The following is an 8,156-nucleotide window of genomic DNA, read 5'->3' on the forward strand; positions in this document are numbered from 1 at the left end:
GTAATGAACGGCACGAAAAATACATGAGCATGTGAAAGTCAGGACCGAGAGGAATGATGGAAAAGAAGAGTGAGTCAGGAGAAAGCCTACACACTCACACACGCACAATCACACAGGGCCACACCTCCCACAGGTGGACACAGGCACAGACGTGTGCACACAAGCACAGAGACTCACAGACACATACACAGATTACATACATATGCACACATATGCCCACACACATACTTCTATGCTGTTATTGAATAAGACATAAATCTACTTAATGGTCAAAGCAAAAAATAAAACACTGACTGGCTTGGCGGCCGTAGCTCAGTGGTTACGGCACCGGCCACATACACTGGGGCTAGCAGGTTTGAACCCCTCCACGGCCAGCTAAACAACGACAACCATTGTGGTAGATGCCTGTAGTCCCAGCTACTTGGGAGGCTGAGGCAAGAGTTAAGCCCAAGAGTTTGAGGTTGCTGTGAGCCATGATGCATGGCACTCTACTGAAGGCAACATAGGGTTTTGAGGGTCTATCTCAAAAAAAAAAGAAAACACTGACCCAAGAATTCACAACTTTGTCCATTCCCAAAGTGTATATACCATTTCTAAAGAGAACCAAGGACATTCCTGATAGGTTGGTCTCAAATAAATGTTTTTAAATCTATGCAATGTGGATGATATGCCCAAAGGTACCCTTGCAGGGGATGCAGAGTGATTGTCATGTATCCACTTTTGCAGCATTGTACAACATCTGCTAATAGTATTATGCAAAAATACAGCTAGAGCACAGTTGTTTTTCTCAGCTGGGCTTCAGCATGCTATTCTTAGACAGGGATTACTGTTCTCTGCTATGAGAAGAATGCCCAGAATGACAGTGTCAGTCAGAGTGTTCCTGAGTGAGGGACGCATCTGGACTGCGCAGGGCAGGGCTCCTTCTGTGCGAGACCAGAGGGAGGGCTGGCTGTGGACCGCAGTGGGTGCTTGGATCCAGATGATGATAGAGTCCAAGGTGAAGGTCTCAGCAGGGCACTGAGGGTGTGGGATGCCTTGAGGGACTCGCAGTTGTTCCGTCATTCACAAGGACACCACATCCCTGCGTTGGACAGCAAATCTCTGACAATCAAAGCTGTGGGTGTGCTGGGGATCTTGGCACAGCCAGGCAGGCCATCTGTCTGTGCACCAGGTAGGGCAGTGGCAGTCAGACTGGGGAGGGCAACCCCACCCCCAACCCTTTCAGCTATTTGGGACCTGAACATCAGCCTGGAGGGGTGATGTCCTCAGAGGGCCTTGGGTTTCAGTTAGGGCCTGATGGTTTGGCTCATGCTCTGGAAGGAGGTGTGGGTCTAGATCCCCGGATCCTGTGAACACAGGCCTAACCTAGCAGATGAGATGCTGGCAACAGAGAGAGAGAGTACCCTGAATCAGTCAGCCAGGCCCTCTGTGGTCACAGGGTTTTTACGAAGGAGACAGTCAGAGATGGAGATTATAGAAGCAGAAGAGAGAGAGGGAAGAGAGGGAGACACAGAGAGACAGGGGTCGAAGAGATGCCATGCTTCTGCTCTGGAGATGGAGGGAGGGCCCTGAGGAAGAGAATGCAGGTACCTCTGCAGGAAACAAGGAACCAATCCTCCCCAGAAGGAAGCAGCTGTTCAGTCCCGGGCTTTAGGACTTCCAGCTTGCGGGACTGTAAGACACTGACTGCAGCTCATCACGGCTGCGGTGGGACACTAACGTGATGACTGAGAGTGGACATGGTGGCAAGTCTGGCAGAAAGGGAGGGTCAGAGCAGGCAGTCCAGAGCCCGGGGGATGCTTTGCCATGGGCGGAGGAGCCAGAGAGACCCCAGACCTGCCCAGGCACACTCGAGAGCAACAGGCAGCCCCAGGTCATTCATACACCAGCACCTTTCCCAGAGCCAGCCGCAGAGCCCTCGGGGAAGACCACGTGTGCTTGCGAGCGCAGCCGGCACCTGCCAACAGGACCTTCCCACTGCTTGTCAGGGTCTACCTCCCTCATGAAGATCACTGCTGTGTCCCTGGGAAGGAGGATAATCTGATGGAAATAACAGTAGGTTTTTCTAAATATGAAAAGATGATCACCCTGAGGGAGGTACTAGCCGGGCTTCGATTAACTCACTGATGGCTGCCTGGGCAGGCAGGCGGTGCAGGAAGGGGAAATTGTTTCCTTTACTGCAAACTGCTGCTCATCTCCCTTCAAATCTACAATAAGGAGAGGGAAGGAGAGATGCATACCGCAGCCATTGCACCCTTTAAAATAAACCGGTAAATAAAAACCCACCTTGCAAAGGATGCTCAACACGCCCTGCAGCAGAGAAGAAGCAAATCCATGAGGCAGCTGTGACACGTCCTGGGGGGAGAGGCACACGCGGTGGGGTACAGGACAGTGAGCCCCCAACACTGGCTTAAAAAGCACTAACTTGATTCCATATGGTGGTACCATGACTGATTATGGGGGAAGTCCCCCACTGCAGCTGCAGGCAATGCCTGCCCTTAGAAAATAGCCAGTGGAGACGGGTTGAGTGAGGGGTGAATGAACAAGCTCCCCTTGAAGGAGGCTGAGTAGCCATAGAAGTTACAAAGACCAGGAACCAGAAGAGACACAGCTGTTGGGAGGAGAGCCATATGGCCAGCAACCTGGTGGCCATGCTGGCTGACCAGTCGCCAGGATGCAGCCGTCTGTAACACACAGGAAGCCTAGACCAGGCTCCCAAGGGTCTCGTCCTGGCTCTCCTAGGCCAGCCCTGACATGCTCTGTGCTCCCGTTTCCTCTTTTATAAAATCAGGATCACACCACTACTGCCCTTGTAGCAATACTGGGACGACCAAGTGAGCAGTAAGCACTTGTCCTTGGACTTGGGATGGGGCTGTACATCGTGAGTCACACTTTTCCTTGGCCGCCTCTGTTTATCAGATGGGATCCGTGCCCAGACCACAGCAGGAAGTGCCCACGGTTCCTGGTCAGGAACTGGGACTCACCTGGAAGGCAGGTGGGGGATTTTTTTTGAAAAAAAAGAAGAAAAAGTCAACGTGGTTTATACAGGGTGTCCATAAATTTCATGTGCAACTTAAAACAGCCAACAATTTTAAACTGCACATGAACTTTCTGGACACCCTATGTAATACCATTTAATTAATTATTTTAAAAAGAGAGCCCAAACATAAAGCAAGTGGAGAGAGGAGAAGAGAAATCAGTGACCACCCCAGTGAACCGACGGAGCCCAGGCTTCCCGCCCCTCTCCAGACTCATGGGGAGCAGATGCGGGAGGGACAATGTCCTCACCTCTTATGCCTTTTTTTTGCTCACTTGTGAACTTAACTATCCATTTAGGGACTTTTGACCTTAATTTAAAGTCCACTTCAACAATAATAATAAGTTGTCAAAGCATATAATCTATTAGCTTAAGAGAAGCATTGGTAAGTTTGCTGAGAGGACGTGAACGTGTTAAAGCTTCAACCTCTGGGAAAGAATGAATGGGCCGGAGTGAGAAAGCTTTAGCACTGATCTTCCTGTGCTTGGTGGCAGATCACAGGGGCTTTGAAGAGAGAAGCCATAAACCCCAGAACAATAAGGAGAAGTGATTCCAAGTAGGAAGGAACACAACGTTGAAGGTCAGTTGAATATGATACAAGACGCTGCCTGGATTGCTAATTAGTGCTTTAAAGAGTAAGTTGGCAGTGAAGCAATGCTCATAGCTCCAGAGTGGTGATCTCTGACTCTAACTTGGAAGCAGGGAAAAGAGAAGTAATTTGCAGAAAACATCAAAAGAGAGATTTAATCATATGTCCTCCTATTTGAAAATGTTAGGCTGCCACTGTGCCAACATACAGTCATTAATCCAGCAGGTGGAAGGCAGGAAACTCAGCCCAGCCACTAATTCTTTTTAAAATGTGTTTTCTCTGACTGCTTATTTCCTAACTGGGAAGATTATGGTCTATGCGTGGCTCATCCCTCAGCTGTTACGGTGTTAACCATTCAAGTGTCCTGAGCCCCATGTGGAAGCACAGAGGTGTCTGTGAAGTGACTGAGTGCTGCCATCTCCACAGACAGCTCAGCACCAGGCAAGGCGGGGCAGGACTCAGCTGGGCCAGAGGGAGCAGCCTCCCCCCTGCTCTGAGCTCTGTCCCTGCTCAATCCTCACGCTCAGGGCAAGGGAGGGAGGAAAGAAGAGGAGGACAACAGTTGGGTGCTGGGGACTCCCCACACCAGAGGTGGGGTTGGGGCAGGTCCACCGTCACTCTACCTGGGACGGCCATCCCTTGGATCTGTTTGGTGGAGGACTCACACCCCACAGTCAGGTGCTGCCCTGAGGTGGGTGCAGATGGGTCCTGGGGCGCATGGAACATTGCAAAGGAGGAACTGGGGTGCCCATCCATCTCAGATGGCAGGGAGTGCAAAGTGGGGGTGTGGCTACCGGCTGCCCTTACTACTTGGGATTAGGGCTGTGGCTAAGAGTGCTGTCCAAGGTGAGGCATGCAGGAGCTCTCTTTTCAATTCTATTCCAACTCTAATTCTTAAACTTCACATTTACACTCTATAAAGCTCACATTTGTTTCATCTTTTCTAATTAAGAGAATTTTAATCATGCCATGTTGGCCTTGGTTTTATCATCCCTAATTTCTTTGTTTCGATTGATTTTTTTAAGATAGATTTCCCCGGGGTTTTGATTGTTTGGGAAAGATTGTCTGCTGTGTTTATACTCACAGGAACACCTGGCTGGTTAAAAGAGGATCACACCTTCTTCCCCTGAGAACTTCAGACACTGTGTGGTCTCCCAGCTGCAAGTTTCGCCATGAAGTCGGAGGCCATCTGCGCCCCTTCTGGGCAGCCTGTGTGTGCTTTTCCTCAAAGCAGATTGATAACCGCTTTGATTTTCTACTGAACTTCATTTTTATTATTCCATTTAAGTGCCAGAATCTGTATTTCTGGGTCTTCCACGCCCAGGGTGACCTTAGCATGTGTTCCTTGCACATGGTTAGAAAGAAGCCCAGCACAATGGGAAAGTTTCACCATCTCCTGCATTTTTCAAAAACGGTGTGTTTTTCTCTCAGCTCCGGGGTTACTATTTTGTTCTTAGTGTGCATCTATTGTACTTTGGGACTTCTATTTCTTTTTTTCAGTTTGCCTTTTGATAAGTGCTGTAATGAAACTAAAAATGCTTTTTGCTAGAGATTATAACCGAGCACATTTTTCCTCTTCTTTGTTTTCATTCTTAGAGCAGAAAATGAGTTTTGCTGACCCTCTGGTCTCCAGGTGGCCTGTGCCCTGGAGCTGGACCAGGCCAGGTGTGAGGGGACTCTGCTGCACCAGGTAGGAGGGGCGGCCTTGGCAGAAACAACCAAGGCTGCCTCAGGCCTCAGGGGCACTTGCTTCCTCAGCAGCTGGGTTGGCAGCACTTGGCACCGCGGGGCTGGGAGGACCCCTAGAGGCAACTCCACCTCATCTCTCAGTTCCTGGGAGACCTGATGGCTGGTTATTGACAGAAAGAATCAGGCTCACGTCCTGGGCCATGCTTGGTCTCCTAAGCACTGCTCCATGTTTAAAAGATCAAACACGAGGGCGGCACCTGTGGCTCAAGGAGTAGGGCGCTGGCCCCATATGCCAGAGGTGGCGGGTTCAAACCCAGCCCTGGCCAAAAAAAAAAAAACAAAAAAAAAGATCAAACACGAATTTATTAAAATTATATATATTGATGTTAGTTTTATATTGTAGAATGTGATGTATACCATATGTTTTACACATGTGTCATATACATGAGTATGTTGTACACAAGCATCTGTCATATCTGTCATGCCCTCCCATGTGAGCTGGTCTCTGACGACCTTCTTCCATCCTTCCTTCCCACCTTCTGTGTCCCATGGCTATGGTGCCTTCACTGTGACAGACTGGGTTTGTATCTTCTCATTTACGGCATCTCTCTTACACGTATGACAGGAACTCTATCTGCTTTCTCTTCCCAGCTTCGGGTAATCCCACATGTCACAGAGAGCAGTGTTTGCAGGAAATTCCTCCCTACAGCACAGCTCCTGGAGAAAGAGTTGCCATACAGAACTGCAGATGAAAAGCAAATGTCACTTTACTTTTCTACATTCAGAACTTTGCTCCATTGGTTTAGAAAACATCTTCTATAAATAAACTCCATGAGGCTGAGATTTAAAAGCAGGAAGCAGCTGGCAGCCACAAGTACCTAGTGGACTAGCATCCGTTTAAACACGCAGGAAGGATCTTGTGAAATCTATAGCAAACACAGAGCCTTATTTGAACAATATATAAAAGAGCTTTAAAACAAACCCTGTTTAATCCTTTTAAATGGTGCATTTCCCCAGCGGAAACAGAACATGCCAATTAGTTGAATAGCTTGACAAAATCCCATAGGGCTGTACCATGAGGAGAGAAAGGTGTGTTTATTTGATGAGGTCTTTTAAAGGGAAGCCAGCTGCATGCCTGAACGTCTACTCGGGAATAACAAGTGAAAACAGTTCACTTGAAAGGGAAGATAATGCTAGGAAGTGCCTAAGATTTCTGCAGATGATAATAGAGAGAATCAGAAACCAACATTCACTACTAATCTTGTGTAAGGAAACCCACTGCATCCCTTACTAGAATAAAAACCATCTGCTTTGCCCAGTTCCTGAATGCAAGTGATCTGAGCTGTGGAAGACTAGTCTCGACCACCAAGTGTCAGTGCTGGGAATGGAACTCCAGTGGCCAGAATCCTGCTGCTAAAAGTCTGTTCTATAGCAGGCTGCCAGTGTGCAGGGAGTCTCATGCATGACCAAAGTTAAAAGTTAGTGCAAGTGCTGGAAGCAGAGTTAGGGGGTAAGGCTGTGTCATTCAACCCAGTTACCTGCTTTCTCATTAAGAGACACCCTCTCCACTTCCCCACAGGAGGATGATACATTCTTTTGAGGCCTTGTGCTGACCGGTGCCATCTGAACACACACACATCAAAGGCGAGCGAAGCTTTCAAGAGCTGTGTTGTGGTTGGCTGTGCTCTGGGTCTGCACTGGATAGTGTCTCCTCAAGAGGCCTGCTCTGGGAACCCGGGGCCTGGAGACAGGACAGACAGCAACTGCAGGTGTCCTCATGCCGGGAGAGCAACAGCTGGGCCTCACTTTTGTAGGCCACTGAAGCACTGGGGCTCCCTTTGGGGAAACGACTCTTCCCCAAAGGGACCTGATGAGTCCTTGGGTGAAGTCTGCATGTTTGCAGCTTCTGAATATGTAGTTTTGCAGGGAACCTTTGAAGTTCCCTAATGAACTAAACACCTGTGGAGACATCCTTCATCTTAACGTGTGGAATATCTCCCAAACCACGGAGCTACTTGGGGTCACCTTTCTCACCCCACATTCTGGCTTCCCCAAGAGGTGGAATTACTTTCTGGTGTTTAAGAAAATTATTCCCTTGTTTTAAAAATAGTTTACCTTGGGCGGCGCCTGTGGCTCAGTCGGTAAGGCGCCGGCCCCATATACCAAGGGTGGCGGGTTCAAACCCGGCCCCGGCTGAACTGCAACCAAAAAAGTAGCCGGGCATTGTGGCGGACGCCTGTAGTCCCAGCTGCTCGGGAGGCTGAGGCAAGAGAAACGCTTAAGCCTAGGAGTTGGAGGTTGCTGTGAGCTGTGTGATGCCACGGCACTCTACTGAGGGCCATAAAGTGAGACTCTGTCGCTACAAAAAATAAATAAATAAATAATTTACCTTATGCAATGAATTTTTTTAGAATTTCTGAAAATTATTAAAATGTTATTAAATTCTTGTATCCTCTGTGACTTGCTTTGTTTCTCTAAGCTTCCACCATATGGTGTATTTAGTTCACTCAATTACTTTGTCCTGTCTTTTGTTAAATGTAATCAATGCTGGCATAAATATGCTTCTTAGTGCACAAAAATAAAGAGATTTTCTAGGATATATATCTGGAAATGGGAATTTCTGAGTCATAACGTATGTGTGAGCTTGAACATTTGTTCTTAGCTCAGGATGTACTATTAGACCTGTCTTCTCGCTGACAAGCGCAGCTACTCACTGGGCAGCTTGAGTTCCTGCTGGTCTTTCACATCAGGCAGTGGTGTGAGCTCAAGGCTCTCTGTCTCTCCATCTCTCTGTCTCTTTCCTTTACTCTGTCTCTGTCTCTCAATCTCTCTGTCTCTGTG

At 48.3% G+C, this 8,156-nt stretch overlaps 1 long non-coding RNA gene across 1 annotated transcript; it reads left to right on the top strand.

The window, feature by feature from the left end:
* Positions 1–3,348: 3,348 nt before the first annotated feature.
* Positions 3,349–7,901, top strand: LOC128590003 (uncharacterized). The gene is made up of 3 exons (XR_008381171.1): positions 3,349–5,040; positions 5,223–5,316; positions 6,895–7,901. It is a non-coding gene; the product is annotated as an uncharacterized LOC128590003 (long non-coding RNA).
* Positions 7,902–8,156: the final 255 nt, after the last annotated feature.

This window comes from Nycticebus coucang, chromosome 7, assembly GCF_027406575.1.
Source record: "Nycticebus coucang isolate mNycCou1 chromosome 7, mNycCou1.pri, whole genome shotgun sequence".
Taxonomy (NCBI): domain Eukaryota; kingdom Metazoa; phylum Chordata; class Mammalia; order Primates; family Lorisidae; genus Nycticebus; species Nycticebus coucang.